General features: G+C 40.5%; 1 protein-coding gene across 2 annotated transcripts in view; it reads right to left on the bottom strand.

Annotated features, from left to right (window-relative positions):
• STK32A (serine/threonine kinase 32A) overlaps nt 1-23,672 on the bottom strand; it is a 132,492-nt gene that overhangs the window by 103,915 nt on the left and 4,905 nt on the right. The window lies entirely within an intron of this gene.

Raw genomic sequence — 23,672 nt, 5'->3', positions numbered from 1 at the left:
ATATATCTTAAAAAAAAAAAAAAAGTCAAACCAAAGTCTGGCCTGACTTTTTGGTATACTACTTTAATGTAGAAATTTGCTGCTTAAACATGTCCCTGCTTTGGGCTGTGATTCTCTAAAGGCAAAGGTAATTCACCATGAAAACAGTTCTTGCTTAGCTGGCTACAGGTCCCCCTTCTTCCTTCCAGTCTTGGAAGAACATGGAGATTTGGTTACCCCCTAGTATAGCAGAAGAGACACTGAGGTGGAGTAGAGATGCAAATAGAAATTGCTCAGTGAACTCAGTCTGTGTTCGCTGACATTTACTGATGGCTGACTCAGTGGGAGTCAGGCATTGTACTAAGTGCCAGGGAGAGAGAAAGCCAAGGCTGCCTTCTTTATGGGGCTTATGGTCTAGTGGACAATAGAATCATCACTAATGGCTAAGATTTAACATTTATGTAAGGAATATCAGGCATTATGCTAAGCACGTTACCTGCACTATCTCAGTTTTCCTCAGTGCTTTGAAATAGTAGTACTACTATTGCCATTTTTTGAGATGAGCAAACTGCTGCGCAGAGTAATGATGCAGGTTTCCCAAGGCCACGGAGGAGGCGAGGGGGGCCGGGATGGAAGTCCCCCTCACGTGACTCCAGAGCTGTCCTCAAACACTGTTCACCGCTGAGGCCCATTCAACACAGATAATGATGCCCAAGAAAGAAGGATGGAGAACACTGCGTCAGGGAAAGACCTGGTTCTCCACGATGTCCATACTTCTGCTTCTCTCTTCAGGAGGGATCTCTCCTTTTCACAGATGCTCTCTCCCAGCACTGGTCTCCCCAAACGCATGCGTCACTTATCAGTCACCTGCCCTGTGCCACACCGTGAGCCAGAACCTTCCGTCTGAGAGTTGGGACTGTGACCAGCATGACTGTAATCTACATATTCATGTTCATGTAGGACTTTCTGGTGTGGAAAAGCATGCTTCCCATTATATTACTAGGCTTTCCCAACATGAGATCAGAACTGGCCAAATGTTAAAAAAAAAAAAAAAAAAAAAAAAGTATGTGGGGAGGAGACAGGTCAGTGGGTCAAAGGCAATAAAGAATCAAGCTGACATCGAATAAAATAGTCTCACAAGATAAAGGGGAAGTCCTGATGCCTTAAAGTGTAGGGATCTATATTCATACAGGTCCTACTTTGGTTACTGATTAGGCATCCCAAATATTCTGCCAGTGATTTGATTTTTCATTTTTACTTTTTTTAGCCAAACGAATAAAGTTCCAACTAAAGTAAGTCCTGCTGTAGGGAGATCACAGTGTCATGGGATGGAAAGCAGGGACAGCCAACTAGTCCAGACAACATAGCGAAACATCCAAGGGGAGATGATTAGGAAGAGCAAGGTGTTGCAAAAGGACTTGCTCTTAGGACTCTTTCCTCTAGATTTTCTTCATTTTTACACCTGCATTGCATTGGAGTATCAAGAAGATAATTTCCCAGGAAAAGAAATGAAACACACATGTGCCTAACTGCATGATAAAGTAATATATATGTATTAAGAGTCATACATGGTTCCACAGTGTTTCCCAGCTGTGTCTTTCTGTTAGAATCACACAGTACACACTTTCAAAAATGCAGATTCGGGGGCCTCCTCTAAGTCAGGCTCTGGAGGCTGAACCAGGGAATTCGTATTTTAGTCAGCTTCCTGGGGGATTTTGATGGAAACTGCCTGGAGCAGAGTGTGGGTCTTGATTTAGGAACTCCTACTCTGTACAGTAAAAGCCACAGGAGTGGCTCCTTCTGGAGAAGATAAAAGAGCATCTATACCCCAACCTTCATAGCAGCAATGGCCACAATTGCCAAACTGTGGAAAGAGCCAGGATGCCCTTCAACAGATGAATGGATAAAGAAGATATGGTCTATATATACAATGGAATATTATACCCCCATCAGAAAGGATGCATACCCAACTTTTGTATCAATATGGACGGCACTGGAAGAGATTATGCTGAGTGAGATAAGTCAAGCAGAGAAAGTCAATCATCATATGGTTTCACTTACTTGTGGAGCATAAGGAATAACATGGAGGACATTGGGAGATGGACAGGAGAAGTGAGTTGGGGGAAATCGGAGAAGGAGACGAACCCTAAGAGACTGTGGACTCTGAGAAACAAACTGAGGGTTTTGGAGGTGGGGGAGTGGGGGGTTGGGTGAGCCTGGTGGTGGATATTATGGAGGACACGTGGGTATTATGGAGGGCATGGAGCACTGGATGTGGTGCATAAACAATGAATCTAGGAACACTGGGGGGGAAAAAAAAGAGCTTCAGGGAAGGCCAGCATTTTGGCAGGGGCTTGCAGAATGGGTAGGAGTTCAACAGCTTACCAAGCAGAGGAGGATAGGGACACCACACTTCTGAGTGACCTAAACCTTAGGGTGAGGACGCTCTCCATAGGTGTGTGTTGATTATTTAATTTTATTTCAGTGGCCTTAAACTTCCCCTTCCACCTTTGCCCCCAACGCCATGAATTTGAAGCAGATTAATAATGGTGTCTCTAAATAATTAATAAGCCTCTGTTGTCTGCACTGTATCACATCTTAGGTCAAAGCTGATAATTAAATTCATCATCTATTATCTATATACATGTTTAGGCACTGTCCAGATATTTTATCACCAAAACACTACGAAGTGGTAATATTAGTTCTACTTTGCAGATGAGTTACAGAGACCCAAAAAAGTTAAGTCTTGACTTGAACTTGTCTTCGTGTGGCTCTAAGTTCCATAATTTTAATGTTACAGGTAAGTCCTAGAAAGTTTATGATACAATATGATGGTTATGAGCATGAAACTGTGAGTCTGGGTTTTGGCTGTACTACTTACTAGTAATGAACTTGTTAGTCAGTTTACCTCTCTGAGTCTTTATTTCTCAACATTTTGATCCTGTATAATACCCCAAGGTTCCTATGAGGACTAGGTGAAATAAACCACATCAAAGGTGCTTATCAAGTATTTTTAGCAGACAGTAAAAATTCAATAAGTGTACCATCACTCTTCCTGGTTTTGTTACGGTTACTAGATAAATTACTTTAGTATCAGCCCAGAACATTGCTTGCTTTGCCATAACATTAGGAAAATGATGCTGAGTGTTCACATAGGACAAGCAGTGCCAAGAATGTAACCTCTGTGAAGGGAGACATTGGGCTCATCTGGTCTATCATTACATGCACACTGTCTAGAACCATGGTGGGCACAGAGAGTGGCCTACTGAATACACACTAAGTGGAGGAAGGGAACAAGGAAGCACCATCATCAAAGTTTTATGAACTATAGATGGCTTTAGAGGAAAAATTTTAAGGATCTATTCTTTCATGTAGATTTCCTAAGACATCATTATTTACAACAGGTAACTCTTAAGAAATGTGTTACCAACAACCTAAAATCAAAATGTTTTTTAATGAGGCAGGCAGTAGAGTAAGTCTCCACTTGAATGCTGAGATTTCCCGGCAGACATTATATTTACATGTTAAAACCACAAGGATTGACTTACTCGGTCTTTGAGCTCAAAAGCATTGGGACCTGCCATTCTCCACCTTGGCAACCTTCCACCCACCAACTGTCCTAAGTGAGGACATGGTGGATAACCTCCCAGCGACTAGAGGATAATTAACAGCAGGAGTCAGAGAATATCTGCATGACCCTTGAACAGAAGTGTGAGTATTTCACTCTGTCACCAGAAAGGCGCCCACACGACACCAAAGACTGCCACAGCCCTTCTCAGAACAGAGGAGGGATCAGTCCCTCTTCCAAGTTTTGTTGTCACTTTGCCCATTTTTAAGGATGGACATTGCATGGTTTGCCAAAAAAGAAAGTAAAAGAACAGGGAAAAAAAAATGAACCTCTGGTTAAAAATATAGTTCTTCCTGTGTTTTTTTGCAATTTCCCATTCATCAGATGAATGTTTCGTCATCATACTATGTTCCCAAATGGAGGCAGTCACAAAGAAAGGCTCACATAATACTGTTTGAAGACAGTCACAACAAAGTGGGAAAGAAACTAAGGTCACTTGTCCAGATGCTATAGTTCTGCTAGCAAGTCAAACCAACCAATATCCATTGAGGATCTATATGTGCATGACTCTGCTATACCCTTGGAAAAACAGAAGGAGCTTGGGACTAAGTCACACCCTCAGGAAACTGAGTATGACTCAGTCAGCCACATTTGTGAGAACATGTAACCTGTGTGATCAAATGCCCCTTGTCTCATTTGTATTTTATTTTCTGATAGTACCTTAGCAATCCAGTCTTCCATCTTTCCGGAATTAGATGGGATAAATAAATAGATATATAGGCAAATATGTAGACAGATAAAAGCTATTCAGTGTTGATGTTTGGTATGGAAAGAGGCTCTGTGGACCTTCCAGGGGCAGGGGCGGGATGAGGAATATAGTGACATGATAATTGTGCTGCTTCATTTTTTTTTTTTTAAAGATTTTATTTACTTATTTGACAGAGAGAGATCACAAACAAGCAGAGAGGCAGGCAGAGAGAGAGAGGAGGAAGCAGGCTCCCTGCTGAGCAGAGAGCCCGATGTGGGGCTCGATCCCAGGACCCTGAGATCATGACCTGAGCCAAAGGCAGAGGCTTAACCCACTGAGCCACCCAGGCGCCCCATGCTGCTTCATTTTTAATGGATATTTTGATCAGTGATAAAAAACAATCTGAGTCAGACAGAACTGCCTTAATATCCTAGCTCCCACTTATAAGATGAAAAAAAATTGGGAAATTTATCTGATACTTCTGAATGTCAGTTCTTTGTTCACAAAGAAGATTATTTTTATATAAAACTAATATGATTTTGGAATTAAAAATACAGAACTAAGTAGGCAACATTAAGTAGAAAGAAGAAAAAATAGTTTGAAGATAAGCATGAATTAATATTTTGATTAATTTTTCTTAAAAAAATTTTAATTTTATCAAAGCTAGGTATCTTTATCTCTCTACATTTCTACACAATTTGAGAACCCAAAGAGTTCTAAAGGCTATTATAAAACACTGATTTTAGTCCTCTCACACCCTTGTCTCTCTCTCCAATCTCTCCCAGCTAAGAAGCTGACACTTAATACCTCTTCAAGCTAATGAATTTGCTAGTTCCTACCTTATCTTCTAAATAGCATAATTTTCTTTTTTCTTTTCAGTTTTGGGTATTACTTATTAAATCTACAAGATGGCAGGGGAGGATTTAACTCACCTTCCAGCTCTTGGGGTCTCATCCCAACGTGAGCCCATCTTTCCAAAGTAGTTATATTTGATGGAATAATTTCAATTAGATCAACATTCAGTATTTCCATTCTTATGACTATGGAAATGATACAGGCCATAGAGTAAACTCAATGATGGCTTTTCCTTTCTTGAACAGTTTTTGTTTTCCTTGCAATTAATAATAGTGTTGTTTATACATGTGCTTATTTTCCTATATCTTTTTTCCTAATTCAATTTCCAACTCTTCTCCAGTTGTCTAAATTCCCCTTAAATGTGTTCAAGAGCATCAATCACATTTCCATATTTCTGACAATGTCTCTCCCAGAGCCCTCTGACCTAACCGAATCTGAACTGGTGATCTCACTGCATAGGTGCCATCCTGGACTCACCTTGGCCACCAAGTTGGGGATCTCCTTCATTCCTCTACAGTGATGGATTTCCTGCTCGTTGCATGCACGGTCTTCCTCCCTCTTATTTTACTCCCTTGTTTTTGTGGAGGACACCCTCCAATAGCTTTGTAAGAAATATTGCTTGGGAGGTTAATTTTTGAAAACCTGCATATATGAAAAATAATTTATTCTCTTCATACTCAATTGAGAGGTCAGCTGGGTATTGAATTCTAGGTTGGAAATTACCTTCCTTCAAAATTTTGAAGGCATTGCCCTACTTAATTTCTAGCTTTTTGTGTCACTGCTGAGAAGTCTAAAGTTATTTTGATTCCAGATCCTTGGATGCAACAGTTTTCTTTCTGGAACCTTACAGGTTAGTATATTTGTATTGAATGCTTTGAAAGTTCATAATGATACAGCTTTTTTATTCTTTGTGCTGTGCATTGAATCAGCTCATTCATTCTGGAAATATGTGTCCTTAAGTTCAGGGCTTTTCTTTTTTCCCTTAAATTAAGTGGTCATGGTTTCTTCTCTTCTTTCCATCTTTTTGAGCCTTCTATTATTTAGAAACTGGAACTCTCAGGCTGGGCTTTAAATTTTATTTGTCCTGCTTTTTTCTTTCTCTGTCTGCTTACTCATTATGGAAAATTTCCTTAAATTTATCTTTTAAACCTTTGAATCTTTATACTCATGCTATATATATATTTTTTTCCTAAAGCTAACTTTTGCTCTCTAAAGGTTGCTTTCTTGATATCCTATTTTTTTTTCCATTAAAAAAAGTATTCTTTCTTTCTTTCTTTCTTTCTTTCTTTCTTTCTTTCTTTCTTTTCTTTTCTTTTCTTTCTTTCTTTCTTTCTTTCATGAAGAGAGAGGGAAAGAATGCAGACACACGCAAGCAGAAGCAGAGGGAGAGACTCTTCAGCAGGCTCCACACTCAGCACAGAGCACCACTCAGGGCTGGATCCCATCCTGACTGGAGCCAACATCAAGAGCCAGACACTCAACCAATAGAGCCCACCTAGGCACCCCAATAGTTGTTATTTCTTAACATCTCTCTGACAGTTTTCCTTAAGTTGCATTTTTTTCTGTTGAAAACATAGTCTTTATCTGTCCTATGAGAAGTCTTTCCTGTGTGTCTGAAAACCCTCAGTTATCTGCTCATATTTAAGTGTGGAGACCTAGAGTCCCGTTTGGAAGTTATGAGCCTGTGGGGGAGTTTTGTCGATAGTAAGCTTCACTCTAGAGAGCTAAGGCTAGGACGTTGTGTTCAGAAAACTCTCATGTTGGTAACTATACATCTTCCTTCTTAGGTGGTCAAAGTCTTCAGAAAAACAAAAACAAAAACAAAAAAACACACGCTCTATTATCCTTTTGTCTGGAGACTGAGACCCCTGCTGCCAGTGTTATCAGAGCCAAATAGGAAAAGAGGGCTGAGGGTCTGAGCACCCAGTATGTGCTCATGTACCTGATCAGTCCCTCCATTTTCTACAAGGTGCCCCTGTGCTTGGCGCACCTGGTCTTCACAGTTAGGAGACCATCCTCTCCAGAGGATAAACCGTGGTGTGGGGTGGAGAGGACTAGTTTGTTTGTTTGTTTCTTTCTTTTTTCTTTTCTTCTCTTTTCTTTTTTCTTTCTTTCGACAAAGTGGTAGAAGGGCAGGATCAATTTTCATACAGCCATCCAAACAATCCTTATTTTAGACCTCCCCCTTCACCTGTCCTTCTAGAGGCACAGGACACTGCCAATTCTTAGGGGATGGAAGTAGAGAAAAGTGTTTGACTCATCAACTTACCCTGAAGCCTTGCTTGCCTTTTTTTTTCTCATTCATGAGATAGATATAATGATTCCTACCTCACAGGGCTGTGGTGGGGATTAAATGAGATAATGTATACTGGGAATACATTAAGAATATAATAGGCACTCAATAAATAATTATGAGCTTGGGGTTTTTTGGGTTTTTGTTTATTTCTTTGTCTGTTTCTTTCCCAAAAAAGAACTTAACATTAGGAACCAGAGACAGCCATCTCTTTACTACTTACTAGCTTGGTGACTTTGGCTAGTGTTTTTTTAAAAACCATTTTTAGACTCGTATTTTATCCAAATAAGGGAATGGTAATCACTTTCTTACTCATATCTCAGAATTACTTTAAGAATAACATTGGAAAAGGATGAGCAAGTACCTTGCAAATGTCAAACACTGTCCTTGGGCTTTGGAGGCAGACAGAAGCAGGGTGATGCTTCAGCTCTGCCTCTTTCTGGATGTGTGAACTTGGGCAGGTTTTCTAACCTTGCTCTCAGTTCTCTGCTCTGTAAATCACCATGCTGGTATTTTGGCCTCCATTTTTATCTATGGTGAAACAGGATAACCACAGAAGTACCATACTGGAGAAGCATTCTGGAGCCCCAGTCTCTCTTAGCCCACCTGGCAGCCACCCATCTCTCCGACTTGGTTCTAAGTTTCCTGCACTGAAAGTTCTCTATAAACCTTCCCCCCACAGAGCATCATGAATTGCTGAATATCAGTGCAACCACATTCTTAGATGACATGGAGCCTTCTCCAGGAAAGAATATGCAATACATGAACTAATGTTGGTATCATTTGGAGTTCCTCAAAATCCTATTGGTGGATTCCACGTGAACAGTTAGATCTCTTTTAAATGAAAGATGCTAACCTTTGGGGCACCTGGGATGCTCATGGGATTAAGACTTTGCCTTTGGCTCAGGTCATGATCTCAGGGTCCTGGGGTCATGCCCTCATCGGGCTCTCTGCTCAGCAGGGAGCCTGCTTCCCACCAACCCCCCCACCCTCTGCCTGCCTCTCTGACTACTTATGATCTCTCTCTCTTTTTCAAATTAAAAAAAAAAAATTAAATCTTTAAAAAGAAAAAGAAAAAGAAAGATGCTAACTTTAAACCAGAATCCTAACATAGAACCTACATAGAAACCCCCATCACAAATCTAAGGATAATCTGCTAGCATTTTCCACTGCTCAGCATACAAAGCACTGTACAGGGCATTTTACTTGAATTATTTCATATAATCCTCATGAGCTCCAAAACATAAATAAAACCCTGAGACTTAAGAAGAGTAGGCAAGGTGTTCATGGTCAAGGAGCTAGTAAGAGCTGGAGTTAGCAGTCACATCAAGGGTATTGGTTTTGAGTAGATCAATCTCAAAATATTTGTCGAAGTCATTACCTTAGTACCTCAGAATGTGACCTTACTTAGGAATGATGTTGCAGATATAATTATTTAAGTTAGGATGAGGTTATGAATCCAGTATGGAGTGGACCCTTCATCCAATATGACTGGTGTCTGGGTAGGAAGAGGGAAGTTTGCACACAGACACACAGAAACACATGAAGACAGACTGAAAGGATGCTACCAGTGCACGAACTGGACAGGAGGTATTCTCCCCTAGCAGAGTCAGTGGGCCATGGCCCTGCCAATACCTCAATTTAGAACTTACAGCTTCTAGAACTGTCAAAAGTTCTATTGCATTAAGCCATCTAGCTTGTGGTACTTGTTACAGTCGCCCCAGGAAACTAATAATAGGAAACTAATTTGGAGCTTCTGACTCCAAAATCTAAGCTTGTTACCACTAGACTACAACACATGCCTTCCATGTCCAACTCAAAACGCAGGGAGACAAAAATGTGATGACATGTTAAAACAGGAGAAAGATTGGCTAATTCTAACTCCAATTACATATTCCAAGAACTTGATGAACAGATGGAAGTAGACTCCCACTGTTCAAGAAGCAACTTTGAGAAGCTTGTCGAGCAGGGCAAGAATACAGTTTTGAAGGTTCTTGAAGGAGAGGTCTATAACTGTCTGGTATCTCCCTGGTGCCAAGCTTGGCTCTCGAGGAGAGAGACCAAGAGGAATCATTCATCTGGGCATCATTTCTACGCATAACATAATCTCCTGACTCTTAAAATTGCCTGTTGGCATATTTTGAACAAAAATAAAATAATAGTTCCTGGTCTTCTAAGCCACTCTCTTCTTCAGTATGGATAAGCCAAAGCTCGGGTATGTATTTGTATAGGTACAAATCCTGAGATGACTACAGGGCTCCTTCTTGAAAAGGATGTTGGAGGGAACAGAAAGCTCATTCTCCACCATTGCATAATGGTAAGCACAGTCCTTCATGGTAGATACCTGTAATGGTTGAACTGAGAGAGCTCTCTCTCAGCAACTCCACTCCTAGGTGTATAGGTGTATACCCCAAAGCACAGGAAAGCAGGAACTTGAACAGATGCCTGCACACCAGTGTTCATGCAGTATTATCTATAATAGCGCAGAGGTGCAAATAACCCAAGTGTTCATCGACAGATAAATGGATCAACAAAATGTGGTATATATGGACCATAGAAGAGTGTACAGCCACCAAAAAGGATGGATGATATTCTAACACGTGCTACAGCACTGACGAACCTCAAAGACCTCATGCTCAGGGAAATGAGCCAGGCTCGAGATGACAAATATCATATGATGGTACCTACAGGATGTGCTTGGAAGAGTCAACTTCATAGAGTCAGAAAGCAGAATAGAGTTACCAGGGGTGAGAGGGAGAAGGAATGGGGGACTTAGTATTTCATGGGTACAGAGTTTCTTTTTGGGATCAAGTTCTGGAAAGGATAGTGGTGATGGTTGTACATACCGTGAATGTACTTAATGCCACTGAGTTGTATACTTGAAAATATATAAAATGCAAATTTTATGTGATATTTTCCCAGAATCCAAAAATGCTTTCAAAAAGTCAGTTTGCAACAAATGCTGCAAAACCCTTCACACCTCATTCAAGTTTATCATTTATTTAATTTTTATATAATATTCATATTTAAACTTCATCTAAATAGACTAACCAAAGTCCTTTGAATATTATTTCATATAATAGTAATTTAATACTCCAAAATAAGTATCTCTTCCTTCTGATCACCCAAATATTTTTCAAGATTAAACAATTATTCAATGTCACAAAAAAGCAACTACACTCTGAGAATTCCTTTTGTATTTTAGAACCTAGGTATGTTCAAAACTGTATGTTTCAATGAATCATAATATGTCCATGTTGCAGAATTTCATGAACACTAAATTGTACTTTCAAGGGGCACCTGTGTGTCTAGTAGGTTAAGCATGTGTCTGGGCTCAGGTCATGATCTCAGGGTCCTGGGATCAAGTCCTGCATTGGGCTCCCTGCTCAACGGGGTCTGCTTCTCTCTTTCCTTCTTACCTCCTGTTCACGCTCTCTCTCTTTCTCTCAAATAAATAAATAAAATCTTTAAAAAATTAAATTATACTTTCAAGAGTCAGGAAGTTTTACAGAACTGGGATAAGCTACTCATGACATAAGTGAAAATTAAGATAGGGATGTATGTAGTACATCATTCCAAATATATCAGAAGGCTTTTCTACACACACACATACACACACACACACACACACACACACACAGGTAAAAAAGATGAGACTATTAAAGTACTCATTTATTCAACAAGGAGATATTAATGAGATAGAACTGAACAAAACAGACACAATTCCTGTCTCACTGAGTTTTTTTTCCCTTAGTGATAGGAAAAAACAACAATAACAAAAATAAGTCAATGAAAACAAGAAATATGAAGAAAACTATAGAGGGCTGAGGGATGCCAGAAAGGATGCAGGATGGAGACTGCAAAAGGAAACTCCCTGAAATGTTATCAGTGGTTACCAATGGGTTGAGGCACTATGGGTAATTTTTTCTTCCTGATTATATTTTCCAAGCTTTCTATAATTCAAGTGTACTAATTTTATAGTTATAAAACATGGTTTTAAATGCACATTTAAACACACACTTCCTAAGAACAGCTGCAATAACATTCATTTCTCTTTATGTTGAAGACCTCCACAAAATGTGAACCACAGGGAATACTGGAATCATAGTCTTGGATGGAAACCCACTGAGGAAAGTAAGCCAATTCTAGTTATCAATTAGGAATGTAAGAATTAAACAAATTCTTGTTAACGCTTAACAAAGCCTGAGTTTAGAATATTTTCCCTGGTAATTTACACATACCCTGGACAGAAAATGAGAAAGTTATCAAAGTGGTAATGACTTCAGTATTTTGTAAAAGTAAATCCAAATTATCCCACCAGGTGTCAAACAAATTAGGCTGATATAAATAGGTCGAAAAATGTGTGACGGTGATGGTAAAATGAATTGAGAAAGACATGAACGTCACTGTAATTGTTGTCTTTGATGAACAAAGGAAGACGAGCAAAGCTCAAGAATAGATATTAATGGCATAATCATGCCAGACAAGGAAAGATTTAATACACGGAAGCCCTATCCCTTCAGTAACCATGTGGTCTAAGGGATACGTATGTGAGTTCCAGTGGAGGTGAAGGTAGAGGTCACTGTGAGGGGCAGTGGTGCACCTCTCTGAGAGCAGGATTCAGTAGACACGTAATGGACATTTACTGGGGTTTTTGGTAAGATTTTATTTATTTATTTGAGAAAGCGAGAGGGAGCAAACATGAAGGGGAGGTGGGGCAGAGGAAGAGGGATAGAGAGAGGTAGAAGCAGGCTCCTCATGGAGCCAGACTTGGGGCTCAGTCCCAGGACCCTGGGATCATGACCTGAGCTACTTAGCCACCCAGGCATCCCTGGACATTTGCTGTTTTTCACTGAAAAGAATCTCCTTCCATTTGTTCATTTGATTTTATAAATTCATTCTGGTTGGCCATCCTAGGTAAATACCTATAACTGAAAGAAATGAGATTCTTTTAACATCATGATTCAGGATCTAGGGGTGCCTGGCTGTCTCAGTAGAGCATGTGACTCTTGATCTCAGGGTCATGAGTTCAAGCCCCACATTGGGCCCAGAGCTTCCTTGAAAAAATTCAGGATCTAGTTGTGTGGCTCTCTGATTTTAGGTCAGTGCTTTCATCTTCCTACGCCTTGGTCCTGCCATGCGTAAACTGCACACTGAGTCGATGATAAAGTACATAATGGTTGTTGGTCTCTCCCATTACTCCCAACAAGAATGTTACTGGGTAGTGGGTGCATTTCACATCACTTGCTTCTAAATCGAACGTCATGACATATTTAGTATATGGAGAAGAAGATGGGGATGGGTGAGACTTCAAGAGAGAGTTTCTAACTGGCCACCTCCCAGAGAAACTGCCAGCCTGGGGCAATGATAGTCACCACCATGCCCCATCTGGCTACGTCACAGGGGTGCTCACCCCACCTATCCTTGCATCAGTAGCCAGACTTCTGTCATAGATGGAGGGTGGCAGGGGGGAGAGTGGCACCAGGATCAACAGACCTAGAACTCTTCCTAGGGAGGGGGCAGCATGGGACCCTAGCCCTCAAGCCCTCATGGCAGGATCCATCGTCTCATCAGACCTCACAAATACAAATTCAGATGTCACATTGGTCAGAGTTCAGAGACAGCAATGCAGGGCATTCCAGCCCAGGTGTGGGAGCCTTCTGGAGGCAAGGTGCTGTGTACCTGCCCTCGTCCCACTTGGGTGGAGCCAGCTCTGGTTCCTGTTCCCATGATTTCCTAGTTTTTTTCCCTTTATTTTGGTAGAAAGCTTAGACTTGTAGGCTCAGTCGAGTAGCTCCTCTTAAAAAATGATTTCTGCCTTCACATCATATTCAGTTTCAGCTATTGGCTCATTTCTCCGCTCCCCTTTAGACCACACTTATTGAAAGAGTTGACACTTGCTGTGTCTATGTCCTTGCCTCACTACACCCACCAACTCCCCAGAGTCTGGCTCATACCCCCACATCCCCACTGAACTGCTTTCATCCATGTCCCTAGTCTCCTCCTGCTTGCCTGATCCCATAGTTATTTCTCACTGGCCTCTATCCCACAGGAACATTCAACAGAAATGACTACTCCCTCATTCCCAAAATACTCTTCTCTCTTAAATTTCAGGATAAATCATTTCTTGTTCTTTACTGTCTGCTGCTTCTCACTTTTCTTAGCTTGATGACTTTCCTCTGCCTGACTTCTCAGTAATGGGCTTCCTCTCTTCTTTTGTTTCCACATATTCTCCTAGCCCAGACTCCTCAGTCTCCATAGAATTGAGAACCACACCTTCAGATTGCTACCCTTGACTTTCCCAGTCACCTCTGACTGCTCAGTCCCAGGATCCTAACCAACACCACGATTTAGAGCCTCTTGGTCACTTTAAAAACCCTAACAAGGACTTGTGATTATGCCTGGACATGTCCCCAACCCCTCAATGCCCCACATTTATGTCAGCCAAGTGTCACAGCCATCTTCCTGCCTACTCAAGTCAACACCTAGATAGATTTCATTCTTGATTTTGTCCTTTCCATCTTAATCCACATCCAGACCATCAGTGATTCTCAATTATCTTATACTGAAAATAAATGTTGACTCAATTCTCAGCTTCCCATCTCCCTTCCTAGACTGCTAGCCTGGGGAACCATTTTTCACTTAAATATCATCTTGATGGAAATAGGTCATTTTTTTTTTTTCATCTCAGCCACTTAAGTAAGTGATCTATAAGAACTTACTGAAAGTTACAATTATACAGTTGAATTTTACAGATCAGAAAATCCCATCACCCTAAAAAAAAGGGTGGAGGAGAAAAGGAAAACACACACTGGGGAGGTTTTATTTTTTACTTGCCACATAAAAGCATTAAAAATTCAGGTGATTATGATAATGTGATAATGGTATTACTAATGTTTATTGAGCAGTTATTATGTGCCAGGCACTATGCTATATGCTTTTTATGGAGAGTCACTTAAAATTTTTTAAAAAAAATTTATTTATTTATTTGAGAGAGAAAGAGAGAGAGAGAGAGAGAGAGAAAATCTCAAGCAGACTCCCCAATGAATGTGGAGCCCAACATGGAGTCTAGTCTCATGACCCTGAGATCATGACCCAAACTGAGACCAGAAGTCAGATGCTCCAGGCAGCCCTGGGATAATCAATTTCTATTCCCACAAAAAATTGTATGAGGCAGATCAAATTTTAGCTCCCATTTACAGACAAGGAAACTGGGGATTAAAGAGGAAAGTCACTTCACTGAGTTCTCACAGGGGAGAAGAATTTCTATTTCCACTCAATAGAAAAATTTCTATTTCTACTTAACCACTAAACACACACCACACACACACACACACACACACACACACACACGAAAGGACACAATCTTAGAACTGAGATGTTTAGTGGTATTGGCTTTCAGAGAAGCTAATTGCATTGCCCCCATTTTTCTCCTGTCATCACAGACAAAGAAAAGCCTTACTATAGGTTGGTGTTGGTTCACAGAGGGCTTCTGGGAGCCACTGGTTTAGCCTATAAGGGATACCTTGATACTAGCTAAAGTTGAAGGTCAGCTCTAGAACATATCACTTTTGATCCCCTGATGACAAATTACTTAGCTGGCTCACTAACCCTTAATCATAACAAATGGTTGGCAGCAAATGGTTGTCACCAATACATGTGGAGCTTGGCAGGTCCTCTAAGGATATATTTGGACCTTCTCCAGAGAAGCAGCTTCCAAGGCCAAATGATGGCATCTGTTTGTATAGTCAGCACTTCCTTCTTATGAAACTCTGTGCCCCAGGGTGTCTGGGATTTACCACTACTGGTGCCAAGACCAAGCAATGGGCACCAATGGCTTCCTTTCCTGCTGACTAAACCCTAATTCCTGACTATGCTCAGAAGTGAAAAATACACTGGCTATTTCCTTAGAACAAAGCAGAAAGTAGAACAATAGGGAAGAATAGGGTGATCAACAGCTCTGGTTGTTTGATGCCCCTCAGTTGAAGAAATGCCCCTGGTAGGAAATCAGTTCCACTGTAATATCTCAGGTGAATTACAGGCTGGGACCCTTTTATTTGACATATATATATATATGATTTTATTTATTTATTTGACAGACAGAGATCACAAGTATGCAGAGAGGCAGACAGAGAGAGGCAGGCAGAGAGGTGGGAGGGAAGCAGGCTCCCCGCTGAGCAGAGAGCCCGATGCAGGGCCTGATCTCAGGACCCTGAGATCATGACCTGAGCCAAAGGCAGAGGCTTACTTAACCCACTGAGCCACCCAGGTGCCCCTCAAATAATATGTATTAGAAACATAATACCTTTGATCCATTGAAACAGTTGGTTATCTGGCCCAAGTTCTCCATTGGTTCATAATTATGAGCCAAAAGACGTGACTTTAAGCATCTATGGAGAAGAAACACAATTCCCCTTGCCTGGCTTCTTAGTTTAAGGCTAGAGGGCTATGGATGGATATGAGAGGGGGCCTCAGAACACGTGAATAAATGTCTGCAGGATGCAGTGGGTCAAGCGTGAGCAAAGGAGGGCCCGCAGGCCAGATCTAACCCACCATTTATTTCTAAATGGCTTATAAGCTAAGAATGGCTTTTGTATTTTTAAATGTTCAAAAAAAAAATAAAAAGAATATTTTGCGACAAGTGAAAATGATGTAAAATTCAAATCACAGGGCCCATAAATAAAATGTTACTGGAAGAGAGCCACCTTCTTTTGTTTTCTCATTATCTGTGGCTACTTTCATGCCACAATGGCAGAGCTGAGTAGCTATGACAGAGACTGAAGTGCAAAGCATAAGGTCTTTACTATTTGGCCCATCACACAAAAAAATTGCCAACCCCTATGTGAAGTAATTCTCAGAAATAAAAAATACTGGCTACTCCAGTATAATGCAAGGTTAACATGAGTTCTTCTACTGTAAAAATGACTCCAGAAAGAGAAGAAATATCTCAAGAGGAATAAAACATGGCAAGTGCTGGTCTATTGAACTCAAAATCTATCACTGTCTGTTTTTTGGTGTTTTCACCATAGAAACAGGGCTCACTGTCCCAGTTTAACAAGAATATTATTCCATATTGGCTTTTTGTGGCTGTTTCCAAATGACACTGGTCACACAGCAATGCATAGTTGAATCTCTTGTATCATGCATAGACCCTCAAGTGGTCACCTGATGACTTGCACTCGTCACTGAGCTCGGGCCTCTCAGCAGATGTTGGACCCTCCTTCACTGCCTTTCTCACTGAAGACAGTAGGCTTGGAGAACCGATGCGTGTTCTGAACACTGAAGCCAGCTCATAGACCTAGTGAGTTCAACCTAGGTAGTTTCAAGATGAAAACTGAAAAATGTCTCTAGCTTTGGATAAAAATAAAGTTAGTATGCCTTGAGTGTTATTTAATACTGAGCAACTATTCGCCACAATATATTCACAAGACACTCTGAACTAAAATGTTCTTTCTTAAAAAAAAGCAATAAAGAGGGGCGCCTGGGTGGCTCAGTGGGTTAAAGCCTCTGCCTTAGGCTCAGGTCATGATCCCAGGGTCCTAGAATGGAGCCCTGCACCTGGCTCTCTGCTCAGCGGGGAGCCTGCTTCCTCCTCTCTCTCTCTCTGCCTGCCTTCTGCCTACTTGTGATCTCTGTCTGTCAAATAAATAAATAAAATCTTAAAAAAAAAAAAGGCAATAAGGAAGAAATGAACTGTCTCCCAATCCAGTTCCTCCTTGGACCAGCAACACGCAGCATCTCACAGTTAAACAGAGCTACCTAGCTTTTAACTCATTAAACTGAGGAGACATGAATTGCGCTCCATGAAGAAATCATGGTGAGAAAACCCTGCAGAACATAATCACTCTGTAGCCGAAGATATTTCGCCTGTCATACTCTGCTGTCATTAAACCAGAGGGGGAAGAAATCAATGGGAACAAACCATGTTTCCAACAGAGAAAGAAGAGATACAATCAAGACCTTTCATTTCCCAAGTTGAGATCCCCAGAATATGATGTGTCACGATGCATTAAAAGGTTTTCTACAGAAATGGTTTCATTTTGAAGTAAGTTGGAAAAATATCAGAATCCTGAGATTTCAATATTCTAGGACTTTTCAGAGTCTTTAACATGCTAATAAGCATTGTGAATCTCTGAAGGCAGGATGTCGCTTTACTGCATTAGCTCGAGTGGATTCTTCTAAATACGTTTTCATAACTCATTGCTCAGGAAACATTCAGGAAACATGCAAATCGGAAGCACTACCTCTGTCTAGGGAGGTCTGTTTTCTTGGCTGTCTAGTTTCTCCCTGATTCTTCTAACTCCATAGAATGGGGGAGATAAAGCGCTCGTAAGTACCCATTCTTATAAACCCCGTGGAGCTGAGGTTATTTATGATGAATGCTTTAACTAAATGTCAGGCCATCCAAGATGCCTTAATTTTTTAAGAAGCCAGTTCTCACAAGAGAAATTCCCCTTATACTCTCCCAATCTTTTAAATATAAAATAGTAAATAATATAAGAGCACAGGACTCCATGTTTTAGAGGGGAAAGACTGAAATTTGTTTGCCTTTCCAACTGGGTACAAAAACGCAATGCATAGACTTTAACAAGGGAGATTTTCAAAATCCTTTGCTGGAATCAATTCAGGAAGTTCCCATTTCTTTTGGACTGCAAATCTGTGGTCAAATTTTTTGGCCCAACATTTTGAAGGACCCATTGCCTCTGCCACCAAAGAAGTTGTAGGAAAACTGGCACCAGTCATACATCCTAGGAGACAAGTGTTGCCAAATCAAAGTAGAACACTGAGTTTCCAGCAAGTCCAAAGAATAATGCAATCATTTGGCTCTCTCTGCAAACTCAGGGTGCTGATGAGCTCTTTGTAGCAGCTTTTAACCTAAAGCCAACTTTTCTTAGCTACAACACCCCAGAAAATTATCTCTTGGCTTAACTACACCAATTCTGTCACCCCTATATTCTTTGTATATGCTTAGAAACACACACTATTAACAATAATTGCAAGATCCTCTCCTGTTGCTAGACCCTGAATTGTAAACAAGCTACCTTCTCCTGCTATTCAAGAGTTTCTTTCCCTAAATCACCTTGAAAACCTCAATGACTGGCCTTTTCAAATGCTGATTTTTTTTAATAAGCTAAAACAAAACAAAACAAAAAATCCCAAGCAAAACAAAACAAAAACACTGTTCAGACAGAGGAAATAAAGCAGATTTAAAGAAAAAGTTACAAGCATTAAAAAAAAAATCACAAGCATAATCTTTACTTTCAGACAACTTACAATGTCTTTATCGTTAATTATTTTTCTAGAGCATCCATATGGTAGTTGGGTAGAGGGGAGGGCATTTGTCACTGTGTCTGTTGATCAAATGGGATTATTTAACTAGTCTGCTTTGAGCTTAAATTAGAAAAAGTGAAGTTTATTGATTTTTCAGCCTACTGAGTTTTTTATTTTGCCTCAAATGAAAATACAATCACCCAGGGGAATGAGGAAAGAGAAACCAGAGGAGATTATGTTTTTGTGAGGTCATTAGCCTGGCTTCTTTTTAAAGGGCGTTCTATATAGGTTTTCAGAGAATCTATGAAATCTGCCATTCTGTCATTTCAATTTCATTGATAGAATTGTGAGTGGGTCATATTAACTATGGCATCTACAAGAGCTGTATCTAATCAATTTCGTTTCTTTCGAAGCTGAAGTACAGCAAAGAGCTCAGGCTAAGAGACTCTGCTCGTAAATAATGGTATAACTAACTTTAATTGGGAGCTTTCCTTATGTGGGACACCCCACTAAGTGTTTTACTTACATTGTTTTATTGAACCTCACAATGACCCAAGGAAGGATGCCTGATAATCATTTGTATTTTATATAGGAAGAAACTGAGGCTTTACAGAGGTTCAGTAACTTGCAGAATAGAAAGGTGGTCCCCCATCCCACCAGCCCCATGTTAATTCATTAGTAATTGCTTAGGTTTGGGTCTTTTTTCCCCATGGTATTTCAGGTCCCCTCAGAACACTTTATCCCTAGTCAAATTGACTCTTGTGTTTGATGATGGTGCTGCTGAGATTCAAATCCGCATATATGTGTTTCTAATAGCAGAGCCCAGGCTTTCACCCACCATGCTAAGCGGTCTTAGACTACAAAACACAAAACCTAATTAGGTGGAAGACAGTGCAGTGTTTCCTTAAAAAAATTAAAGAATTACCATATGATCCAGCAATTCCACGCCTAAGAATACACCTAAAAGAATTGAAAACAGGGACTCGAACAGATATTTGTACACTTGTTTTACAGCAGTATTATTTATAGTATAATCAAAGGTAGAAACAACCAAATGTCCACTGATAAAGGATAAACAAAATGTGATACATACATGTAGTAGAATATATTCAGCCTTAAAAAGGGAATGGAATTGTTATAAATGCTATAATACAGATAAACCTTGGAAACATTACACTAAGTAAAATAAGCCGAACAGGGACAGAAAAGGACAAATATTACGTGATCCCATTTATGTCAGGTACCTGAAATAGTCAAATTCATAGAGTCATAAAGTAGAAAGATGGTTGCCAAGGACTGGGGTGGCAGGGGGCCGGGGGTGTGGGGAAGGGGAGTTGTTGTGTAATGGGTACCAGATTTCAGTTTGGGAAAATGAAAAAATTCTAGAGATAGATGATGCTGACAGTTGCCCAGATCTGAATATACTTATTGCCACTGAACTGTATGTACACTTAAAAATGGTTAAAACGACACACTTTATTATGCATATTTTATCAAAACAAAAAAGGTTACGACTGAGATTTGTACTAAAATATCAAACGTAGGCCACAAAGCAAAGCAAAACAAAACAAAACTAGTATAATTTGAGATCCACTTTGTAAAAGGTAACAGTAATCAGAGAAGACTTTATTCTACTCAATGGCACTATAAATCTTCCACTTTGTTTTCATCAAAGATCAGCATAAATAGCTAATAGAATGATGCTTTCAAGTTCACTATCAGATGGAAAAACACGAAGTACAAAGTGTCGGGATGAATTCCAGCAAGAACAGCTTATTTTACTAGATAATATCTAGTAATATCTTATTCTTTAATTACCTTCAAAGTGAATCAAAACACTTTTCCAGGAGAAATCTTGAAATATTATTTGGGAAAATTGGTTCACATTTTCTCCTCAAATCTATGTACTGGGAAAAGCAAATACTTTGAAGGAAATATTAAATACTTTTTCATCATGTATTGGGATTCTTTTCAGCAATATTTTTAAAATAATTAAATTGGCTTTTTTTTTTTTTTTTTTTTTTTATTGGCTCATTTAAGTGCCCTAGATTCTGGCCCGGTTTGGTTATTTATATAAAAGTGAGATAGAAAATGATGTAGGCATTAATGTTCTTTGATTAGTCAGTGCTTTGTTGTTGTTTTTGTTTCTTGGTCAGAAGCTTTGTAGCAGTCAAATAAAATTGTACCTTGTGCTTAATCTGGAGCTATGAAAGGAGTCAAATCAGTTTTATAAGATTTACTGATCAAAAAATATGAATGCTCAGAATGTCATACGTTCCCTCCAAAAATTCAGTGATCTTGTAAATAAAGTGAATATAGCAATTAAATACACTCCCTTTTTATAATATGCAAACTCATAGGCATGAGTGTGTTAAGATACTGGCTATTATTTATTTCTGATTTTGTCATTATTTGGACTTTGGACTTGAGTTTCCTGTACCTGAACTGTTCTTCTCATGTCATTGCATTAGTGGCTTCTTCTCATCTTTCAGACTTCACCTCAGATGTCACCTCCTCAGAAAGGCCAACTCTGACCACACTCTATCTCAAGGAGTTTCTCCACCATCATCCTGTCCCTCTGCATAAGATCCCTGAGTCATTCCCTTGATGGCACTTCAACACTGTCTCAAGTTGTCTCCTTTATTCTGCCTGGCAACTGTGTGTGTGGATGGACCCACAGCATCACCTCTGGGGGGGGGGGGGCACAGACTGTACTGTTACGTACAGCTCTTCTCTTTATGGGCGCTCTGGTATGCTGATCTCACCAGGCTGGCGGATGAACAGCTAAAAGGTGGTGACCTACAAGGGGTTACAAAGGACATGCGGGGTGTCTGGGTGGCTCAGTTAGTTGGGCATCAAATTCTTAGTTTTGGCTCAGGTCATGATCTCAGGGTCATGAGATCAACCCCTGCATTGGGCTCCATGCTCAGGAGGGAGTCTGAGATTTTGTCCCTCTGCCCTTCCTCCTTCCTTGTGCACGTTTTTTTTTCTCTCTCTCTCAAATAAGTAAATAAATCTGGCTTCTCTTCCCTGCTCTCTTCTCTGGCCTCATACACATCATGGGCTCAGAATCCACTGGGAGTGCAGTGAACCAAACAAGTGAAATCAAGCCTATTCGTCTTTTCATTTTAGAGACGGAAAACTCAAGTAACATCACTGGTCTTTAGATCTTTGCCTTTATGACTGGATAAAGTAAAGCCAGGCGACAAGAGTGGGAAAAACGGTTGACCAAGACCATTTTCTAAATGGGTAATTCGGAGTTCCCCTGTAATACTTTGTACAGGTAATAACAATGCACCTTTGACTTGATAGTGAATGACTGGGGACAGGGCATCCTGAGCAGTCGGACATTTGTGTTTAGAAGAGATCATCCAAAGAACCAAAGACCAAGATGGTAGCAAGCTTCTAGTTGTTAAACAGCTAGTTCTTCCCATCTTTTGTAACAAAACGGAACTTATTTTTAGAAGGTTCATGGCCACATTAAGAGAATAAACTAAGTTTCCCAGTCTTCCTGGGAGTCTGGGAGTCTGGGAGTTGTAACTGGGTCTGGGCTTGTCCCCCAGAGTGATAAGCAACAGCCAGATCAGAGGCTTGGGAGGCATGGGCTCAGACTCCCTCCTTGACCCCTTCCCTGTGGCTGGAATGCAGACGCGGTGGGGAGCGTCCTGGGGCAGGAGCATGAGTGTGACACTAGGGAGAGGGAGAGAAGGAAAAGCAGCAGCCCTCTGGAGCCACACATTTCTCCCTGCCTATTTTGTTACATGAGAAAGAAGAACGTATCCATCTTGCTTGAGCTGTGGTCATTTGCAATTTCTGTTTCAATAGATTTACTTTCTAACATAGTAGATGTCTGTGGCTGATTTAGATGCTGCTTCATAATTTTTGAACAGTGGTGTTAGGATCTTCAAACTAAACTTTTTTGAGTTGAAAACAACCTTCAAAAGAGTGCTGGGTAATACAGTTGGTTAAGCAACTGAGTCTTGGTTTTGGCTCAGGTCCTGATCTCAGGGCCATGGGACTAAGCCCTGTGGCAGGTTCCTCATTCAGTGCAGAGTCCACTTGGGATTCCCTTCCTTTCTCTTCCTCTCCTCATGCATATGTGTGGTCTCTCTCAAATAAATAAATAAAATCTTAAAAAAAAAAACAAAAAACCTTCAAGTTTGCCCTATCTTTTCACTTAACTGAGGAAATTGAAGATAGGATAAATAAACTTCTTGAGACCCATTGGTAGCTTGGAGTAGGACCAGTGCTCAGAATTCCGGAATTTCAGTTCATTGTTCTTTTCCTCTGTGATCTAATCAGCAGAACTCCCTCCCTCTGAGAGGCCTGAACAGCTTACTAGCTGGGACCGGAACTGCCTTTTTTCCAGCCAGCCTATCAGTAGCTGCCCCATGCTTTTACTGACAAGGCTGATCTGGCTTCCTTGCTGGGAATGAAGGGTGAGAGGGGGAGGCAGATGTCTTCTTCTGACATGCCTCACTGTGGGATGGCAAACGAATCAGGAAAACCCTTGCTTTTATTTCTTTTCTGGCTGAGCCTGACCTTGAAATTTCCCTTTCCTCCAATAATACGGATTCATTTTCCTATGACCTAGCCTTGCGAAATTTGTCTAGGACCCTGAAGCATGCCAGTTAGCAGCTCAGACGGCTCCTACTTGCATGACTCCATTCTATAATAGAATGAATATTGATTCCCATTCAGATGTAATTTGGTAATACAAGAAATCTTCTATAACAACTAGCAGTAGGGATAACTTCAGCTGTCAGGGAAACGGCAAGAGAACAACAAATCCTTTCATTTCAAGGTCTTTTATCCACCAGGTGCCCATCCACAGCTCCCTTTGGACAAAGGGTATTGGTGTAGTTGTAATTAAGAAAACTGCCCAAGGGCTCATGGAAAGTGAAAGGTAAAAGCTAGCTATTAGCTTCTAAGATCCTCAGGTTTACTCTTGTAGTTTG

The sequence above is a fragment of the Mustela nigripes genome, chromosome 12 (genome assembly GCF_022355385.1).
Source record: "Mustela nigripes isolate SB6536 chromosome 12, MUSNIG.SB6536, whole genome shotgun sequence".
Classification (NCBI taxonomy): Eukaryota; Metazoa; Chordata; class Mammalia; order Carnivora; family Mustelidae; genus Mustela; species Mustela nigripes.
The sequence above is the reverse complement of the archived record's forward strand: the minus strand, read 5'-3'. Positions and strand labels throughout refer to the sequence as shown.